General features: G+C 36.8%; 1 pseudogene; it reads right to left on the bottom strand.

Moving 5' to 3' along the window:
* Positions 1 to 9,801: 9,801 nt before the first annotated feature.
* Positions 9,802 to 14,607, bottom strand: LOC101956629 (guanine nucleotide-binding protein G(I)/G(S)/G(O) subunit gamma-10 pseudogene; annotated as a pseudogene).
* Positions 14,608 to 21,929: the final 7,322 nt, after the last annotated feature.

Raw genomic sequence — 21,929 nt, 5'->3', positions numbered from 1 at the left:
TAAGCAGAGTTTATATACATTCTTTGGAGAGGGCAGGGACTTTACATACATCATAGCATCCCTTAGCAAATCATCACATACCGCAGGGAAAATCAAATAACAACTCTAAAACATGATTAGCACATTCACTGGCGGGAACAGGTCGGGTGAGGGTGATTCGTCAGTACTAAGAAGGAGTATACATTCAAACTGATTGGTTTAAGCCCTGAGGTGTATATGTGCTGGACTGCACAGTGTCTGGGTTGTTAAGCAACTAGGTGGTCAGGGGAGATTTCGACACACATCTAATGGGCAGTTCCGGGAATTGTCTTAACTGCCACAGGAATTTCAGGTTCTGAGTGCAGCTTAGAAACTTTACAAAACCTGGTCCTTTATATTTCAATTTCAATTCCTTTATCCTTTCAAGTCTCTGGTGGTCTTTTGGGGGTCCTGAATTCAAGCGTAACATTATTCCATTTACATTTTTTCTAAGTTCTTAAGGTGTAAGACTAGGTTATTGATTTGAATTTTTTCTTCTTTAATAAAGGCTTCTAAAACTATAAATATCACTCTAAACAATTCTTTTAAATGTATTGATATAACAGTGGTCCACTTCATACTTTGAATATAGCTCTTACTGATGTCCCACTGAGGCTTATTTTAAAATGGAAAGGTTTATATTCTTTTTTCTCTTCTCCTTCTCCCCTTCCCTAATGTTTGGGGAGGCAAGATTACCCTCCTTCCCATCCTAGGCCCAGTTATCTGTTCTCAAGCAATATACACCACAGGAATGAAGAAATTCAGACTTAGGGGATGGCACCAGAAGATCTAAGAAATGGCTATCTCACTCTCCCAAATTAGCAAGTGAATTTCCAGGGCACACCTGTAATAGAGCCTTTGAATCACCTCTTTACAAACCTTCTTTCCCCCTAATGGGGATAGCCTCTGGGACAGGAGGCCCTGTGTTTCTCCTTTGCTATCAAAGCAATAAAACTTCTTTTACCTTTTTATCAAATCTTTGTCTTTATTCTTGAATTGGTATTGGGGACAAGTGCAATAGAGAAGCATGAATGTTAGGTGGGTTTTTTTTTTTGTCTTGTAAATTCAAAGAATGAAATCTATGGACACAAGGGTGAGAGCAAAGTAACAGGATTTATTAGAATAATTGAAAGCAAGCAAGCAGAGCTCCCAAAGATGGAGGAGTCCCAAGAGAGGGATGCCAGCAGATGTCTATATGTTTATGTGGATCTGTAGGTTTAAGGAAGTCAGCCTCCTGCCCAATCCTGGGTAAGGCACTCAGCATCCATAAATATTCATGTAGCATTTAGTCCAATCAAAATATTGATTTTTCTTCTTTGGAGAGGTTGTGGACTCTGGGTCACATATGTCCTGATTTAAAAATAGCTTTTCCCAAGTTTCTCAGCAAAAGCCTGGAGTTGCTGATTGAGTTCTAGGGCCCAGGAAGTAACCCAGGGTCCTACTTCCCTTTCTGCCCAGCCCCATCTTTTCCTCATGACTTCACAAATACTAGGTAACATTGAAGCTTATGTCATGTGGCCTCCTTATGGTCTATTATTTTTTATGTTTCAAACAAATGTATATCTAGTATCCTTTCATTTCAGCTTGAAGGGTTCCCTAAGGTATTTATTTTATATATATATTTTAATTTTTAGTTATAGTTGGACACAATACCTTTGTTTATTTTATTTTTATTGGTGCTGAGGATCAAACAAGGGTATTGAACATGCAAGGTGAGCACTCTACTGCTAAGCCACAACCCCAGCCCTCTGTAAGATATTTCTTGTAAAACAGGTATACTACTGAAGAATTCTCGCAGTTTTCATTTGTCTGAGAATGTCTTAATTTCTCCTTCATATTTGAAGAAGAGTCTTGCAAGATATTGAACACTTGTCTTTTTCTTTCTGCACTGAGTTTGTTACCCATTAAATTCTAATTTCCATGGTTTTTGAGGCAAATCAATTGTTAACCTTATGAGTATCCCTTTTCTCCCTGCTTTCAAAGTCATCTGTCTTTGTATTTTGAGTTTATTATATGAGAATCTCTAAGACTTTTTATTGACTTGAAGTTTATTTAGCTAAGATGATTATATTATTGTCAATCATCAAACTGGAAAATTTTTCAGTCCTTATTTCTTTGAATCTTCTTTCCTTCCAATATGCATATTGATATCTTACTGGTATCTAAGACTGTGTTGGCTTCTTTTCTTTTCTTTTTCTTTCTGTTTATCAGATTGAATAATTTCAATTGACATGTCTTCACGTTCATTGATGTTTTTGTTCTACTGTGTGCTCAAATCTGCTTTTGAGCCAATCTTAAGTGAATTTTACATTACTTATTGTATTCCATACTTTCTGTTTTTTTGTTATAATTTCTATCTCTACTGATATTCTCTCTTTGATGAGACAAAAGTTTTCATACTTTACTTTTTAAAGCATGGTTTTCTTTATTTTTTAACATAATTTGAATAGCTGTTTTAAACTCATCTTATGCCATTTATATGGACTGCATTTTTTTCTGTATTTAGGTTAGACTTTCTTATTCAATTTGTGTGTCTTATATTTTTGTCAAAAAGGGGACATTTTTAAATAATATAGCAAATCTGGAAATCAGATTCTTTACACATCTGCAGAATTTGTTGTTGCCATTTTGTTGTAGGGACAGACGAGGCAAGGCACTGAAGATAGCAGGAAACAGCCAGGTTCAGAGGGCACAGCTTTTGCTATAATCAATCAAACCCCTGAACCCCAAGTTTAGGCAGTTTCAGAATTTTATACCCAGCATGTAAGGAGAAGGGCTCAGTAGTTCACAGAAATTCAGAAATTCATATAAAGCAGCTTTTTTCTTTCACTGTTCTGGGCAAGTTAACCCTTCAAAGACAACTCCTGAGAAGGGGAGAGATTCTTCTCCCTTTTCTTTCCTGCCCCTGCCAGTTACCATGGAGCCCAATTGGTAACTTCTCTTATCTTAGAAATGTAGACATCTCTGTGAAGCCCCAGCTCAAGGCCAGAGGCCTTGTTTACACATTTCTACAAACTACTATACTGGAAAAACTAGTAAGGGGGTGTCCAGCACCTGGAGTGTGGTATCTTCCCGGCCAGTGGCCAAATTATATAGGGCAACACGAAAATTGAAAGTTTATCTATATTGAACTCTTTTCCAAAGACTCTTTTGTTGACAGTACTAAAATCAGCCATGGTAAAGATTTCTGGAGAAACCCAGTTAAGATTTTCTGTGGAGAAAGGGCGGTGTCTCTACAATTTGTTGTTTACTTAGTAATTTTACTGAATTAATTCTATAAAGCCAATATTTTATATCATGTGTTCCCCCTAAATTCTCTGTCCTATTAATTTAATTGTCACCAAATATTTACACATGGATTTCCTTAAATTATATAAACAACAATCTTCCATTTTTTTCAAGTTGTTCCCAGTGTATATTGGGCCATGTTTTAAACTAAGACAGTTTAAGTCTTGACATCCTGATTTAACTGATCTTCAAGGTGAGTGAGAGATGAGAATTTAGGGTCATCTCAGGTCTTTTCTAAGCATGTGCACAACTATAAGCGTGCATGTGGATTCCCAGAATATGTTAGAGATTTTCAAAGCCAACCATGGGCACCTCAGTCCCCAGATTTTCTTTTTAAAGTTTTTTTTTATTAGCTTATTATTTATCCCAACTGTCATCCAATGCTTCAGGCAGCTTAGTATTCAACAACTGCCTGTGACTTTTTTTGGATGTATACCCAATAGGAAAAAGTATTCATAGTACTCCCACTTACCATCCCCGCCTTCCTCTCTCTGTTCCCCTTTCTCTAATCTACTGGTATTTTATTTATTTATTTATTTAAATTGGTGCTTTAAGATATAAATGAAGGTGGAATTCTATCATATATTCATATATGTGTTAGCAAATATGGTCAATTTCATCCTGAAATTGCTCCTCTTTTCCATTCCTCCTCCCTCCCTCCTCCTTGAACCTCTTCCTCTGTTCCATTGATATTTCTTCTATTTTCATGGAATTTCCCCTTTTTAAAAATTACATTATTTCTCTGTAGCTTCCACATATAAGAAAACATTTGACACTTGACTTTCTGAGTCTGTCTTGTTTCACTTAGCATATTTTCCAGTTCCATCCATTTACCAGCAAAAGGCCATACTTTTATTCTTATTTATGGCTGAGCAAACCTCCACTGTGTATATATGCCATATTTTCTTTATCCATTCATCTTTTGATAGGCAAATGGGCTGGTTCCTTAACTTGGCTATTGTGAATTGTGCTGCTATAAACATTGATATGTCTGTATCATTCTAGTATGCTGATTTAAGTTCTTGGGTATATAACAAGAACTGGGTCATATGGTGAATCCACTGCTAGTCCTTTTTAAAAAAAAAATCTGTTCTAATTAGTTACACATGACAGCAGAATGCATTTTGACACATCATACATAAATGGAGTATAACTTCTTATTCTTCTAGTTGTATGTGATGCAGAGTTACAATGTTTGTGTAGCCATATATGCACATAGGGCAAAATGTCTGATTCATTCTTCTATGCTTCCTACTCCCATACCCGCTCACCTCCTTTCACTCCACTCTGTCTAATCCAAAGTAAATATCTATTCTTCCCTAGCTGTCCCTTATTATGAATTAGCATCCACATATCAGAGAACACATTTGATCTTTGGTTCTTTGGGATTGGCTTATTTTGCTTAGCATAATATTCTCCAGCTTCATCCATTCACTGGCAAATGCTATAATTTCATTCTACTTTAAAGTAATATTCTACTGAGTAATATTCCATTGTGTATATATACCACATTTTCTTTATCTGTTCATCTGTTGTAGGGCACCTAGGTTGGTCCCATAGTTTAGCTATTGTGAATTGAGTTGCTATAAACATTGATGTGGCTGCATCACTGTAGTATGCTAATTTTAAGTCCCTTGGATATACACTGAGGAGTGGGATATCCAAGTCAAATGGTGGTTCCATTCCAAATTTTCTGAGGAATCTCTATACTACTTTCTGTAGTGGTTGCACCAATTTGCAGCCCCACTAGTAATATATGAGTGTACCTTTTTCCCCACATCCTCACCAACATTCATTGTTGCTTGTATTCTTGATAATTGCCATTTTATTGAGAGTAAGATGAAATCTCAGTATAGTTTTAATTTGCATTTCTCTAATTGCTTGAGATGTTGAACATTTTTTTTCAGATGTTTGTTTATCGAATGTATTTCTTCTTCTGTGAAGTGTCTGTTCTGTTCCTTAGCCCATATATTGATTGAGTCATTTGGTGTTTTGGTGTTAAGGTTTTTGAGTTCTTTCTATATCCTGGATATTAATGCTCTGTCTGAGGTGCATGTAGTAAAGATTTTCTCCCATTCTGTAGCCTCTCTCTTCATGTTATTGTTTCCTTTGCTGTGAAGTTTTTTAGTTTGACTCCATTCCATGTCTTGATTCTTGATTTTACTTCTTGTGCTTTAGGGGTCTTATTAAAGAAGTCAGTTCCTAAACCAATGTGGTGAAGATTTAGACCTACTTTTTCCTCTAGGTGCAGGATCTCTGTGCTAGTGCCTAAGTCCTTAATCCATTTTGAGTTGATTTTTATGCAGGGTGAGAGGCAGGGGTTCAATTTCATTTTGCTGCATATGGATTTCCAGTTTTCCCAACACCATTTGTTGAATAGGCTATCTTTTCTCCAATGTATGTTTTTGACACCTTTGTCTCATATGAGACACCTGTATTTATGTGGATTTGTCTCTGTATCTTCTATTCTGTACCATTTATCTATATGTCTGTTTGTGTGCCAATACCATGTTCTTTTTATTACTATGACTCTGTAGTATAGTTTATGATCTGGTATTGTGATGCCTCCTGCTTTACTCTTCTTGCTAAGGATTGCTTTGTCTATTCTGGGTCTCCTATTTTTCCAAATGAATTTCATGATTGCTTTTTCTCTATGAAGAATGTCATTGGGATTTTAATAGGGATTTAATTAAATCTATATGACACTTTTGGTAGTATGACCATTTTGACAATATTAATTCTGCTTATCTGAGAGCATGGGAGATCTTTCCATCATCTAAGGTCTTCTTCTATTTCTTTCTTTAGTGTTCTGTAGTTTTCATTGTAGAGGTATTTTATAGATTGATTCCTAAATATTTTCTTGAGGCTATTGTGAATGGGATAGTTTTCTTACTGCATTCTGAAGTGGTTGTACTACTTTTCAGTCAGTCCCACCAACAATGTATGAGTGTAACTTTTTCCCATCATATCCTCTCCAGCATTTATTATTATTTGCATCACTCTATTCTAACTGGAATGAGATAAAATCTCAATGTAGCTTCATTTGTATTTTCCTTATTGCTTGAGATGTTGAACATTTTAAAATATATTCTATATGTGCTCCTAACAGCTACAGCAACTCATCCTTATCACCAAACAGTGGTGTTTACACAGATTGTGGCCCCATATGAAAAACAGGATGACCAACTGACCATGCCTTTCTCAGAGTTTAAGTGCTCTCATAGGAAAAGGAAAGCAAAACTTTGAAACGTACCTAAAGAAAATTAAAATTCCAAAACCTTGTCCCCCCTTCCTTGCAAACATTCCTTCCACATGAATGAAACCATCTCCCTTTGTTTGGAGAGGCAGCCTGATAGCAAGGTCAGTGCTACATCTTCCTTATCTTAGGAGAAGTTCTAATAAAAGACTTGCTTGTATATTCAATAGGCTAACATGTTTTCCTTTATACCATTACCAAGCCAAAGTTCCCAGGTCCAGAGAGTGTGGTGACACACATCTGTAATCCCAGAGACTCAGGAGGCAGAGGCAGGAGGAATGGATGTTTGAGGCCAAACTCAGCAATTTAGTGAGACCCTCAGTAACTTAGCGAGACCCTGTCTCAAAAGAATAAAAAAAGAACTGGGGATGTAGCTCAGTGGTAAAACATAAAAACATAAAACACCCCTGGATTTAATCATCAGAAGAAAACAACAAAAAATCCCATATCCAGCATTAAAATAATAATTGTCTAGGAATGGAGTTTTCAAGGTAGAGCATCACAATTTTCTTTCTTTCTGATATTGCCAAATTATGGTTTTTACTGTGATTGTTGGATTTTAAGTCTACATTAGAGCTGAGACTGGGAATATAGAAACAGGGTAGGCTAAAATGCCATGAAGTTTCTATCCACACTAACTGAATCATTTAAACAAATGCTTTCAGATTGCTTCAAACTTTTGGTTAATTTCCACAGTTCTGAAAAAGTTGATTCAGACAATTGTTTGCTACTGTCTTCCTCTTTTCAGCACTCTTTGTTGACATCACTCTTGACATAGCTCCTATCCTATTAAAAGAACAACAAAAAACTCAAAAACCTGAATTTTGCGTCTGGAAATTCTTCTACAGATATTCTAGTAAGATATTTGTTTCGAGAATGTTTGTTGTTAGTGACAGGGGACAAACAGATGTGAATGATGGGAACATGAGGTTAAGGGATTGAGACCTCTATAACCATGAATCCCCCAAATAAACTTTTCCTCTCAAAAAAAATTCTATAAAAGCCCCATGTAACTTCAGCTCAGGGCCCAGAATTTAAGAGCATCTGGGTCTTCTAGGGTAAATAAATGGGAGATCTACAACCCTCCAAGTTGTGCTTGGTCTTTTGCTAAACATGATTTCCAAGACATTTTTGGAGACCCCAGAGAGATTCCAACCATAGGGCTGGGGTTGTGGCTCAGAGGTAGAATGCTCACCTAGAATGCATGAGGCACTGGGTTCAATCCTCAGCACCACATAAAAATAAAATAAAGATATTGTGTCTACCTATAACTTAAAAAAACAAATGTTTTTTTTTAAAGAGATTCCAACCATACTGGCCCTTTGAGCCAGTAAATACATAGCTTGGCTGGACCAGAGGAGCGGTGTGCCAAGGCAGACTAGAGAGTGTGCTATTGATGGTTTTCTGAGTTCCCTTCAGGTTGGTGCTCTGGTTCTCTGGAAAGGCTGAGCCACAACTGAACTCAAAGGAGGGAAGGACTAATTCACCAGAAACCAGCTAATGGCTGCAGAATAAGGTCAGGTCCACGAGTCAGGCTTATCCTTGTGGATAGAAGGAGAGCTTGATAACCTCTCAGAGCAGCATAATACACTCTATGGTAGTTTGGAGTGGAAACCACAGATTTACAGGAAAAATGGGGAGAAAAAAGAGCTTAAGCACAGGCTGAGCTCCCAGGAAAGGGGGAGAGAGGTGGTTCGAGTGCACTCTAGGGCTGAGCTCCCAGAAAAGGGGTTAGACAAGGGAGGCAATGCTTAAATTCTTGAATGCATGTGTGAGTGACAGTGAAACTATTTGTGGTTCCATGGCTTTGGGTCTTTGGTTATTAAATCTGAGTGAGTCCTAACCTGTGGTTCTGTGGTGACTTAATATGGTATAATGGTGATTCACATCCTATAACAGGACCTCTTGTCAGACCCAGGGTTTACAGTAATATGTCTTCAGCCAAGAAGTGCCTAAGCTCCCTTTGGGGATGTGGCCAGGTGGGTGTTCTGTTTGAATCCCTCCCCGCTTTTGTCTGTCTTGTGACACCAATACTGGGCAGAACATGAAGAAAAAAGCTGTTCTTGACTCTGGAATTCTGCTAAATTTCTTCCTAATGCTACAGAAGAGAAGAGAGAGAAGGGCCAACTAGACCAGGTCCTTGACCTTTTAAGGATGTTTCAGGTCTGTATTCTGCCTTGGGACAATACAGGCATTGCCCCAAACTGCAGGGATTAACTCTGTAAACTTTTGCAAATGCCTGATAAGAGATCCTGACAGACCCAGGCATACCAGGGGATGGCCTACTTCTGCAGTCAAGAGCACACTCAGGAAAGCAGGATGAAAAGTACAAGAAAGCACCTGCTGCGGGTTAAGACTCTAGATTTAAAAATAAAAATTAGTCAAGAGAAAGAGGATTCTGACAGGGGAAAATACACCAAAATTACCCAGATGGCCCTCTGGGCTTTATGTTAACGTACCAGAAAGAGGCCTAGGATAAAACAAACAAACAAACAAACAAACAAACAAACTCAAAAGATGATAAAACACTGTTGTTTGAATTTTTTATGTATTTATTTTTTTGCTGTCATAGAAAATGATGAATTAAACAGAATTTATTTCCAAGATCTTCAAAGATTATTACAAACAATAAGTATCCTTCTAAAAGTATCCCAAATTAAATCAAAGGCACATCATCAAAGTCAAACCCTTGTGACATGAAGAATTCTTTTAGGTCATAATATTTTCACATTACTTTGTTTTCAATTATTTGCAGTGTTCTGTATGTAGGTCCTACTTTAAACATTTTTTAAAAGGCATGAAATAATGTAGTATCTTTTTAAAAGTACAACCACAACTATAAAGTAAAGGAACTTAAAAAGAGATCAAATCTGCTTCATACATAAAATGGGACAACCTAATATATATCATAACATGAATCTTTCTAAACAACACCTCTTGTGTTAAATAAAACAATCTTATTTAGAAAAAAATCAAGGCATCATTCGATTAGTAAAGTCTATTCTTCCCCCACAATTTTATACTTTCTTGTCTTCATTTAGTAATTGTAAATTTATGATAGAACAAATTTTATTATAGTATAAAAATCTTAGGAACAACAAATTACAAATAATCCATTTTTTTAATAAACAAAAGTGTTTTCCTTCCTAAAATGTAAACATCCAGTTAATAAAACATACATGATATCCTAGGTATAGCAACACCAGTAACTCACTTATTAAAGAGGTTATTTTGGTGTATTTGGTGGTAAGGTTTTTATCTTAATACAAAGCACTTCTTCAGAAGAACCAAGCCATTATTACTTAAAACAATTCTATTTCTTCACTCAGTTTCCTTATTTGAGTAGAAAATCATTAATTTCTGTAGAATTTTGGCTGTAAGATCAGGACACTGGAAAGGTCTGAAATATCTCAGTCATTTGGCTAAAGAAAAGTGTTTTCTTGAGACTTGGAGTCAGTCATTCATTACTTTGTGCTCAAGGCATTTCTCAACAAACTTCTTCCAAGTCTTCAGAGTAAAATGCAGGATCTGGGCTCTCGGAAGGGGTTGCTTCCGGCTGGAACTCCAACCAGCAGAGCATCCTTACAGGCATTCTGCATGCAGTACTGCTGAAGCTCTGCCGCAGCCTGAGAGACCTTGATCCTCTCTCCACGCTGGCCTCCAGCTTGAGCTGCTCCACCAGGCGCTGCAGGGCGCTCACGCTGGCCCCGGAAGGGAATTTTTTAGACTCTAGAAACATTCAGTATTCTGACTCAAACTTTAGACCTCCTCAAGACCAACACTTCCTGATTTCTGATTCCAGAAATGATGCCAACAATGAGTGGGGAGGAGAATCTGAGTTAGCCACAGTGACTTCCACTCTTCCACCTACCCTATATCCCTCACTACCTAAGCTAAGCAAAAAATGTGTGTGTGCAAGTTTGTCTGTTTTAAAGGTTCCCATCTGTCAGAACTGGTTTTGGTTGTCCTCTCTTATTTGTCTATTTTTCAGTAGGCTCTTGGAAAGATAGATCCAAGATAGGTGGTTGAATGGGCCACCTATAGGTATAAGCCTATCTAAGAAAAAGATGTTTTGCTGTAACATAATCTGGCCTTTAAATGGTTTTCTGGATTATTATGCAATCTTGGTCTGTCAGAGATAAAGTATACGGAAGATATTCTGTATGTACAGACATTTATGCAAAATAAGGAATCTGAACAGGCAGAAACTAAGTTGAAAGTGCCAAAAGGCACTGCTTATGGTAAGCAAGGATAGTAGAGCACCAGAAAAAGGGAGTTACAAAAGAGTTAAATCTTTTCAACTCAGTGCTGGCAGTCCCAGCACTGTTTCTCAGCCTGCCCCCAGGCAGCTGCAGATGATCTTGATGGGGCCTCCTCAAGGCCTAAAAGGAGACTCTGGGCACAATTGACAGTGGTAAACTCACTTAATGTTAATGACATTATGATAATGATAAGGGAGACAGGTCAGGCTCAAAATTGTTCTGTGCTGTAACCCCTTGAGTGAAACCTGGAAAAAGATTAAGGCACAGACAATATGCTATATTGTCTGATCCCTCTCCTGGGATGAAATTTATTATGTAAATTAAATACATAGATAATAACATTCATTAGTATTGTTTCAGAATATAAATTTAAGAAAGTGTCCAAAACTAAAAAAGATAAAGGAAAGGTAATAGTTCTTTTAATAGTTTTTTTTTTTTTTGTCAGCCCCACCAAAAGTAAGTAAAGGTAGAGGCTATAAAGCAAGGGTTCATAGAGAGGAGTGTCTAATAATTAACAAAAGAGACTGTCAGAGTCTCAAGCTTTTGACTTAATTTGAGACCTGCTAATCTTCCTAACCTCCTACATGGGCAGGGTTGATCTGTGTTTGCTAGTATAATTTTCTGGCCCTAAGTGACAGAAATAAAGGGATCTCTACTAAACACAGAGGCAATACAAATAGAAAAGTATTTTACAAAAATCAGATGGCATTAGATATCTTAACTACAGCTCATGAGGACATCTGAGACATTACAAAAACTAAATGTTGTGTATGTATTTCTAACAACTCTGCTTATGTTTCTAAAAGTCTTAACTGGCCTCCACTCACAGATCAGTAACATGTGGATCCCACCTAAAGCTTTGATAAATTACTATCTTCATAGTTTTCAGAGACTATCTGATAATACTGATTGCTTTCATACTAATTGTTCACAAAAAAATTCTTTGCTGTCTATTTATTGTTGTCTTAGTGTTATGGGCCAGGCTTTATGGACAATGACCAAACAGACTCCATTTTACTCTGAGACTCCATATCATGTAAGAAATGCTTCTTCCATGGGAAAGCCCTGACTCTGTACCCATTAATAGTTACCTAGCATAACATACTTGGCAACACAAAATAGCAATTCTTATACAATGTAAAATTGTTCTCTTTGGTTTCCATTTTTCTTGGGCAATGTACCTTGTCAGAGATTGATTTTCTAGACTTTAGTAACCATTCTCTAATGTGTATTGAACTAGGGTCATTTTGACCCCCTTCCCTTCTGCATGCTTGCTGCTATGCCAACCTGGAAAGTCCCATGGGAAATGCCAATGTACCAATTGCATTGTCTCACTAACTGTCCAATTCAGTTTCTGTACCTGCTTGCTTGCAGCTATGTCAACCCAGGTGTGGTTTTTGCCTTTAAATATCCTAAAATGCTCAGGCTCTGGGCTGTTCCTCGCAGAAACAGTTATGAGTCCTGCGGGGAGCAGTCACTGGCAGGCCAGCTAAATAAAAACTCTTCAATTTGGACAAAACTGGGATTTAGTGCATTTTCTGAGCAACCTGTCCCACAACATTAGCATGATACCTGCCCTGTGTATTCTTCATCCATTCAACCACTAACTGCCTCCATGGGCCTCTGGACTGTCCTGATGCTGAATACCCTTAACTCTCCATGTCACACCTGAGGGGGAACAAGGACTTCAGGTCACTTTTCCCTAACTTCACTCTTTCTCAGCAGGACCCAGCAGAATGAGTTGGCACCTAAATATCCTAAACGAACTTAGGGCCCTAAGTCCTGAGGGGAAAATATTAAGAGACAGATGGATAAAGATAGTGGGAACATAAGGTTAAGAAAATTCTATAAAATGGGCCCACAGTGCTGACTCCCCCCATATGCTTTCTTACCCAAGTAGCAATTTACCTGCAGCCCTGCCTTTCCTAAGTGGACAGAATATGTCACATTCCTCATCAAACTATCTACTAATTACAGGAGACTAGATTCTGAAACTCTGGGAGACAAAAATATTTGTAAGGCTGAATTGGGATGAAGACCTGTTTTTTTAAAATATAAATGTATTCCTTTAAATATTAAGCTGTTTTATGTTCAAAATATCCAGTTAATATTTTACTCTAAGTGGCAGTGACCCCCAGCATTAAAAGTTCCTTCTCTCTCTCTCTCAAAAAAAAAAAAAAAAGCTGAACTGAGTAACATTAAAAGCCAATTGGATGATCTCATTTGTTCAATAAAAGCTTAAGTTTCATGGCAGGCCACTAGGAAACTGCCTTCTTTTAGAGTAGCTGATCCTTGCCAAACAGGCCCCAGGTGATATATGGGAGGATGAAAGCCAGAAGTATGAGAACTTTGTGCCACCAGTATACCCTGAGGGCTTAGGCTCCAAAGCACAGTAAGATAACACTAAATAGCTAATGTTTTTGCTCTAGGCACAGGAGGTACCTTTCTTGTGTTAAATCTTTTAATCATTTTATTTCTTATTCTTTTTTATTTGTAACTCTTTTAATCTTCAACTACTGTAGGAGGTAGGTACTGTTATTGTTCCAGTTTTAAGATAATGAGGCTGAGATAAATAAGATTGGCTTGCCAAGACTCTACACCTACTTCATCCTTAGGCAATCAGTTCCAGAGATCCTTTCTTAACGTGTACCAGTATACTATTCATTCCAAATAGTATAGCAGAAATAACATAGGTATTGGATTTAGAAAGATATGGTTTAGAATTTCATTTTCTGGCAATGTGTTCTTGGGCAAGCTCCTTTGCCTCTCAAGGCCTGTATTTCTTCATCTGTAAAACGGTAAATATTTAATACCTCCTACCTTATAGGATTCTTGTGGAAATAAAATGAGATCACATATTTGCTTATGAAATGTATCTCCTTATCTTCTTTCCTATTATATCACTGCTTCTGTTCAAATCACCCAGCAGAATACATTCAAGGAACTGTAACAGTGGTCCATTTTATGCTTTATGTGGTAGAATGCTTGCCTAGCATGTGTGAGGTATTGGGTTCAATCCCCAGAATCTCCTAAGCAAACAAAATAAATGTATTTGTGTACATCTACAACAAAAAACATTTTTATTTTATTTAATTAATTAATTAATTTATTTTTTGGTATTGGGGATTGAACTCAGGGGCACTTGACCACTGAGCCACATCCCCAGACTTATTTTATATTTTATTTAGAGACAGGGTCTCACTGAGTTCCTTAGCATCTTACTTTTGCTGAGGCTGGCTTTGAACTTGTGATCCTCCTGTCTCAGCCTCCCGGGCCACTGGGATTACAGGTGTGTGCCACTGCACCCTACTTAAAACATTTTTTAAAAACTCTGCATTCTTGTATGTAGGTAGCAGAAACTATGGTCTATTAATGTATAGCTTAAGATGGGCATCAATACTAACATGAAACTGAATTACAGAAACCTCAGGAGGTCCAATAGCATCAACTGAATGCATCCAACCCTTATGACACCTGTGGTCTGAAACTCAAGGATAACTTCTTGATTTTATTTGCATCTCTTTGTTCCCACTTCCAGTCACTGGCCCAAGGAACAACATGGACTTTGGCTGACTGTCCTCCATTTTCTTTTATATATATATATATTTATTGGTTGTTTACATTACAAAGCTCTTGATATATCATATTTCATACATTAGATTGAAGTGGGTTATGAACTCCCAATTTTTACCCCAAATGCAGATTGCAGAATCACGTCAGTTACATGTCCACATTTTTACATAATGCCCTATTAGTAACTATTGTATTCTGCTACCTTTCCTATCCCCTACTATCCCCCCTCCCCTCCCCTCCCATCTTCTCTCTCTACCCCATCTACTGTAATTCATTTCTCTCCCAGCTTTTCAAATAAAGTTACCTTCTTTTGCCTCAATAACTGGTCTCTCATCTTAATTGTTCTCTCCTACAGGGAGCAGCCAGACCCATTATTTGGCAACTACACTGTCTTTTGATTAATCACCACTCCTCTCTCAGTCTACAACCTAGTCACTTTTCTGACTCTTCTTGTTTGGAAGTGAGAAGTTTGTCTCTGGTTCCATAACAGGAAGAATGGGATAGAGGATATTGTTTTCTTAGTCAATCAGATGAGAGTCTTCTAATACACATGGCTCTGTGATATTACTTAAAATACTATAGAACTCTATTATTACTATACAATTATCATAAATGTTGTATGTATGTGTGTGCATTTGTTAAGGGGTTTATAAACCCTCACATGCAGATACACATATACACACCAAATACTGACACCTGTCTAACTTGTCAGATACATTGAAAAGTATCTAAGAGTAGAAAATGGGTATTAGAGACCCAGAAAAAATATTAATATATTATAGAAAAATGTTTCACTAAACTGCAGAGAAAGATAAAGAATTAGGCAGAATCCCATAGTATATCAGTAGTAGAGTTGGAATTTGAATGCATGATTCTTATGGACCTTCATGTAGCACAAATGAGTTTGAGAAATGACAGAGAAACATATAATATACAAAGATATGAAAAAATGTGCTTTATGTGTATAATAAGAATTGTAATGCATTCCACTGTTGAGTATTAAAAAAATAAATTAAAAAAAAGAGAAATGACAGAGAAATGCTTCGTTTCCTTAGAATTTCCAGTGGTGTTTACCCATCCACTGCATGACCATGAGGTTTTTTTCCATTCTTTTTAAAAAAAAAATATATATATATATATATATATTAAAAATAATATATATATATATATATATATATATATATATATATATATATTTATTTATTTATTTTATGGTGGACACAACATCTTTGTTTGTATGTGGTGCTGAGGACCAAACCCGGGCCGCACGCATGCCAGGCGAGACTGCTTGAGCCACACCCCCAGCCCCAGGTTTTTCCATTCTTGCTGCTTGGAAAGGGCTGAAAGGATAATCCTTGGTGGAAGTACAAGATACTTGGGCAGAACATCCAGGACTGTATTACTTCCAAGATCTGGGACAATTAGCATTTCTTCCTATCAGGGCAAGCCCAACAGGACAGCATAGAACCAAAAGAAGAAGGCCTCAAACCAGAATGGTAGGTAAGTGCTAGGCAATTAATCACAGAAAAATGCTGGTGCTTCTGTTTAGAGTAAGTCATGACTTACTTAAGGAGACTCAGAGTCAGTCCATCACACCCCCAATCCCAGTTCCTTTCTGACTGCTGCCTGGTAGGATAAAGCTTTCAACAGATACTCATTCTTTAGTCTGCCTGCTGACTACATTTCATAAGGAATTGCAGTACTAGTTGTGTTGCTGAGTTATCTGTAAAACCACTGTGGTAGTCAGCTTTTCATCACTTTGACACAATACCTGAGAAAAACAACTTGAAAGTGGAAGCATTTATTTTGGCCCCCAGTTTCAGAGGTTTCAGTCCATGGTCATTGGCTGCACTGCTTCTGGGCTTGTGTAAGACAGTACATCATGGTGGAAGACTGTGGAGGAGCAAAACTGCATACCTCATGGGAGTCAGGAAGTTGGGTGGGGGTTAGGGGTGGGAGAATGAATCCATGGACAAAATATATCTTTCAAAGATATGTTCCCAGTGACCTACATCCTTCAACTAGGCCTTACCTCCTAAAGTTTCCAACACTTCCCAAAGGTGCCAGCAACTGGGGATGAAGCCTTCGACACATGAGACAGACTATGGAGGATATTCCAGATCCAAACCAAAACACACACCCTTGCTTTTTGTAATCCTCCAAACATTACACACTCAAATGTTAATTTATTTCTAGGACCTTGCCTTGATAACTCTCACTATTGTGTTTTTGGTTCTGATTTTAAAGACATAATTTTTTGAAACTATCTGATAAGAGCACAAGGATCAGGAACGAATTGAGATTGACAAAAAACTTAAGAAGGAAGAGATGAAGCAAGAGATTACTCTTTTGAAAGAGCAGGCCCAGTTTCTACCTGTATCTGCCATGCCTAACAAAATAGTATGAGAACATGCCTAGTATTACTCATTCTTGAACCAAGTGTGCCTAATTGAAACTTTTCTTGTCATAGAGGCACGTGTTTGGATAAAGATTAAGGGTGAGGACTGTGGTTGTGGCTCAGTGGTAGAGTGCTTACCTAGCACATGTGAGGCACTGGGTTCAATCCTTAGCACCACATAAAAATAAACAAATCAAATAAAGGTATTGTGTCCATCTACAACTAAAACAAAATATTAAAAAAAGGAATAAGGGTGAAACAGACTAGTATTTAGTGCATACTATTACATACAATAGGAAGTACAGAACACTCATCCATTCATGAAACAAATATGAATTAAGAACCTACTACTCGCCAGGCACTACACTAGCCTGAAGATACAATAACAAGCAAACAGGCATAATTTCTGCACTCATGAAGCATACAGATAAGTGCAAGAAATCCATTTTAATCAAATAATCATACTAATGAATATGTAATTATATGGCAAGCATGAATCCCATTCTACAAACCCTATTCTACAAAATCATATTAGATATGTAAGAAATTTCATGTTTCTTGATTTTCCTTAAATTAAAAATAAGCCACATATTTTGTGTCAGAAATGTTAGGGGTAAAAATAATAGAAATAGGGGGATCTATAAAGTGATTAAGTTTCTCCATTCAACTTAAAGTGGTAAAATATGAGTCTAAGTAGACTATGAAAAGTTTATAATGTATAGTGTGATTCTAAGCATTCCCACCCATGCCCCATCCTGTCCAACTATAGGAAAATCAATAGAACACATTAGTGATTTTTTTGTGTGTGTGGTGCTGGGGATTGAACTCAGGGCCTTGTGTATGCAAGGCAAGCACTCTACCAACTGAGCTATATCCCCAGCCCAATATAACACATTAGTAAGGCACCTCAACCACATTTCACCCCCGACTTGCTAACCCAACACTGCACAGAATTGTAAAACATTTATTAAGCATTCCCATCCCCCACCCCAAACTCTGGTTCATAATGGTAAACCTGTATGATCAAATGTGCAAACCTGTGTGATTCTCTGATATCAAGAATTAGGGATATGATTGTTTCTTTTTAGACTTGGTAAATGTAAAATGCCTTGAAAATGATCCTAATAGAGACGTGATATGAGCATTTGGATCCATTACATAGGCAGTTGAAAGGCTTGGCATATGATGGAATTTAAAGCCTTTAAATTTGTCTAGATATTATAAAATGAAAAGAAAATAAGCCTCTTCTTTTTTGAAAAGGATATTGAGAAGAGCAGCCAAAGAGTTGGGGACATTTGTGCTATTAGGAAAGATAAGGGAGGAAAGAAAGTGTTCCAAATAAAATTGAGTGGTTAATGGTGCTGGATATTGTTTTAATAGTCAAGTAAGATGAACAATGAAATGTGTTTATTGGATTTCATAACATGGATGTCTGAGTGGCACTGATGATCTTAACAAGAGCTGTTTTGTTGTAACAGAGAAGACAGAAGCAGATTGGAGTGTGTTGAGAAGTTAATGAGGATGGAGAAAACAGAATAAAAAAATTTGGCTATTCAAAGAAGATAGATAGGATGTTACTTGAGGGAGTATGAGTAATCTAGAAGAGGAGGTTTTCTATTTTTTTTCCCAAATAGGAAAGAGTTAGGTGGGCATTCCAGGGATGAAAAGAGCTTGTTTTACACTGAGGATTAAGCCTCTTTCTGTCTGGGCCCACAATGTAGAAACTTTATTCTACCATATGATCCCAACTATATAGCACTCTGTAAAAGGCAAAAGTATGAAGAAAGTAAAAAGAACAGTGACTGTCTGGGAATTGGATTGGAGGGAGAGAAGGAGGGATAAATAAATGGAACATGGGTGATTTTTAGAGCAGTCAAACTATTCTGTATGATACTAGTAGAAACATATCATTATTTGTCAAAGCTTATAGAATGTACAACATAGAGTAAATCCTAATGTAAACTATGAACTTTAGTTAATAATAATGTATCAATATTGGCTCATTAATTATAACAAATGTACCATACTAATTCAAGATGTTATAATAGGGGAGAGGGGGTACAGGAATATATAGGCATAATGTACCTTCTGCTCATTTTTCTATAAACCCCAAACTGCTGAAAATAAAAAAAGTTTTTAAAAATTTAAAATATCAGGTACAGTGGCAGACACCTGTAATCCCAGATACTTGGGAGGCTGAGGCATAAGGATCACAAGTTCAAAGCCAGCCTAAGCAACTTAGCAAGGCCTTGAGAAACTTAGTGAGACCCTGTCTCAAAAATAAAAACTATGTGATGGCTCAGTGATTAAGCACCCCTGGGTTCAATACCAGTTACCAAAAAAAAATTGTTAAAAAATTTTTATCAAAGGCCTTATGTATGGGTAGTCTCCTTCCTAAAATGTTTCTTTTTATTTGATTTACTGTGTCTCATCTGTAGCTCAAAAATATTTGAAGATGACTTTCAGAAAGAGTGGCTTAACAAACAGGTAGTTCAACACTTTCTGAAAATTAATTCCATTATAATAACACATAAGAGTGGAATTCATTGTAATGTATTCATACATGCACATAATTTGATTGATTTCATTTCCCAGTACCTCCTTTTCCCTTCCCTCTTCCCTACCCTGATCTTCTTCCTCTACTTTACTGATTTCCCTGAGATATCATTTTTTATTCCATTTGACTCTCTAACTTCCACGTATGAGAGAAAACACATGACCCTTGACTTTCTGAGTCTGGACTATTTCACTTAGTATAATGTCATATTCCAGTTTCAATCCATTTACCTGCAAATGGCAATTTAATTTTTCTTTATGGCTGAGTAAAATGCCATTGTATATGTGTTTGTGCATCTCATTTTTATTATCCTTTGACCTGATGATGGGTGCCGGATAATAAGATCTATTCACGAAAAGACTTAGAACCACAACCTTGCACAAAAACCACTGAGACCTTACACAGAATATGCTTCTATCAGGATATCTGTCCAAAGGCTGGCTGTCTGTTCAACCTTGGACTGATGCCACCATTGTCATTGATCCTTGTAGTCAAGATTACAGTTTCAAGTATCCTGCTTAATTTGCTGTAAGAATTTTCCCTTATCTTATCCTCCTTGACTATACTTGTATCTTCCTTTGACACATGCATTCCCATTGCAATGTTGTTATTCCTAAATAAACTTAATGATTTGGGGGAAAAAATTAGGTACAAGGACACTGATCCCATTCCAGTATATCGCTGCAATGGCTACAAAAAGGCATTATTCCCTTTCTGTAGTATCTATCCAATCAGTTACTCTACATTACAGTGAGGCAGCTTCAGTAAGAAATGGAATTGGAAAGAGATTAATTTGTGCCAGGACACAAAGCATAGTAAGTGACTTTCCAGAAATGTTTCCAGAAAAAGAGATCCATTAAAATTAACACTTTTATTTTTATAGATTTAAGATATTTATAATCTCTGAAGATATCCCACTCATAAATTCTAGCATCAACTATGCCTCTCTCCATTTATCAACTCAGTACATAGACTTAATAAGTATGAGCTTGTGACAAAATCTATGAATTTCCTACTCTAACATCCATTCTTCCCGTGCTCCTTAATGACAAAATTTTATTTCAGGAAGCCATGCACCTAAATAAAAGTTGACATTTTTCAACATCCCCTAGCCACATGACTAGATTCTAACCAGTGAGTTATGAATGGGAGTGTCATACATGAATTTCAGGAAGTCTTCTAAAACATGCTGGTTGAACTATAAATGTAATGGCTACAGGTTAAGTAGTTATCTTGGACCATGAGATGACATTTTTAGGATGACAAAACAAGATAGGTGACTGAGTCTCTGGCTACTATGGAAAAAAAAGTCATATTTAAGTTATTCTCTTTTTGTGTTTTTCTGTTATCTGTAGTCAAATCTAATCCTAGACAATATGATATTGTACTGTTATCACATTAGGTTGCAGCATCAGATGAACATTGTTAATCAACTGTTAAGTATTTGAAATGTTCCCATTGTTTAGTATTATTTGTTGTGCAGCATTAGTCATTGAAAAAAAATCATCCCTCCACCTATAAACATGACTTGGGTATCTTAAAGGATATTTCCCCCCAAAAGTAATTATCATCATATTGAAGGGTTGGAAAAATGGTGTAAAGAACAAATTTGGGGCTTTCATTAATATGTATGTTTACAACAGCTTTGTCACTTTTTTCTTTGAATTTGAAAAGGTGCATGTGACACGTGAAATGCTTTTTTTTTTTTTCCATGCTAAGGATTGAACGGAAATCAATCTACCAATGGGCTACATCTTCAACCCCTTTCTATTTTATTTTAAGAGAGGGTCTTACTAAGTTGCCCAGACTAGCCTGGAACATGTGATCCTCTTGCCTCAGCCTCCAAAATTGCTGGGATTACAGGTATGCTCCACTGCACCTGGCTTTAAATTTTTGATGGTTAGATATGCAGTGCATTTTTTTTCTGCAAAATAATCTACTTTGTATATTGCCTCATGAATTATCTCCTAGTAGAAAAGAAGCTCCCTAATGGTGCAGAGCTAAACCTAATACACCTTTGATTTCCTCAGTATATTCATTATTTATGGAAATAGAAGAAACCATCAAAAGACTACCAACTAAGAAAATCCCAGGACTGGAAGGATAAACATCCGAGTTTTACAAGACTTTTAAAGAAGAACTAATATCAATACTCTTCAATTTATTTTAGGAAATAGAAAAAAAGGGAGTACTTCCAAACTCATTCTATGAGGCCAATATCACCCTAATTCCAAAATCAGACAAAGACAAACTTCAAAGAAAAACTTCAGACAAATATCTCTAATGAACATAAATGCAAAAATCCTCAATAAAATTCTGGCAAATCAAATATAAAAACATATCCAAAAAATTGTGCACCATGATCAAGTGGGATTCATCCCAGGGATGAAAGGTTGGTTCAACATACGGAAATCAATAAATATAATTCGTCACATCAATAGACTTAAAGATAAGAATCATATGATAGACGCAGAAAAAGCATTTGACAAAATACAGCACCCATTCATGTTCAAAACACTAGAAAAACTAGGGACAACAGGAACATATTTCAACATCATAAAGGCTCTCTATGCTAAG

The sequence above is a fragment of the Ictidomys tridecemlineatus genome, chromosome X, assembly GCF_052094955.1.
Source record: "Ictidomys tridecemlineatus isolate mIctTri1 chromosome X, mIctTri1.hap1, whole genome shotgun sequence".
Lineage (NCBI taxonomy): Eukaryota > Metazoa > Chordata > Mammalia > Rodentia > Sciuridae > Ictidomys > Ictidomys tridecemlineatus.
Note: the sequence above shows the minus strand (reverse complement) of the source record. Positions and strands in the feature narration are given on the sequence as shown.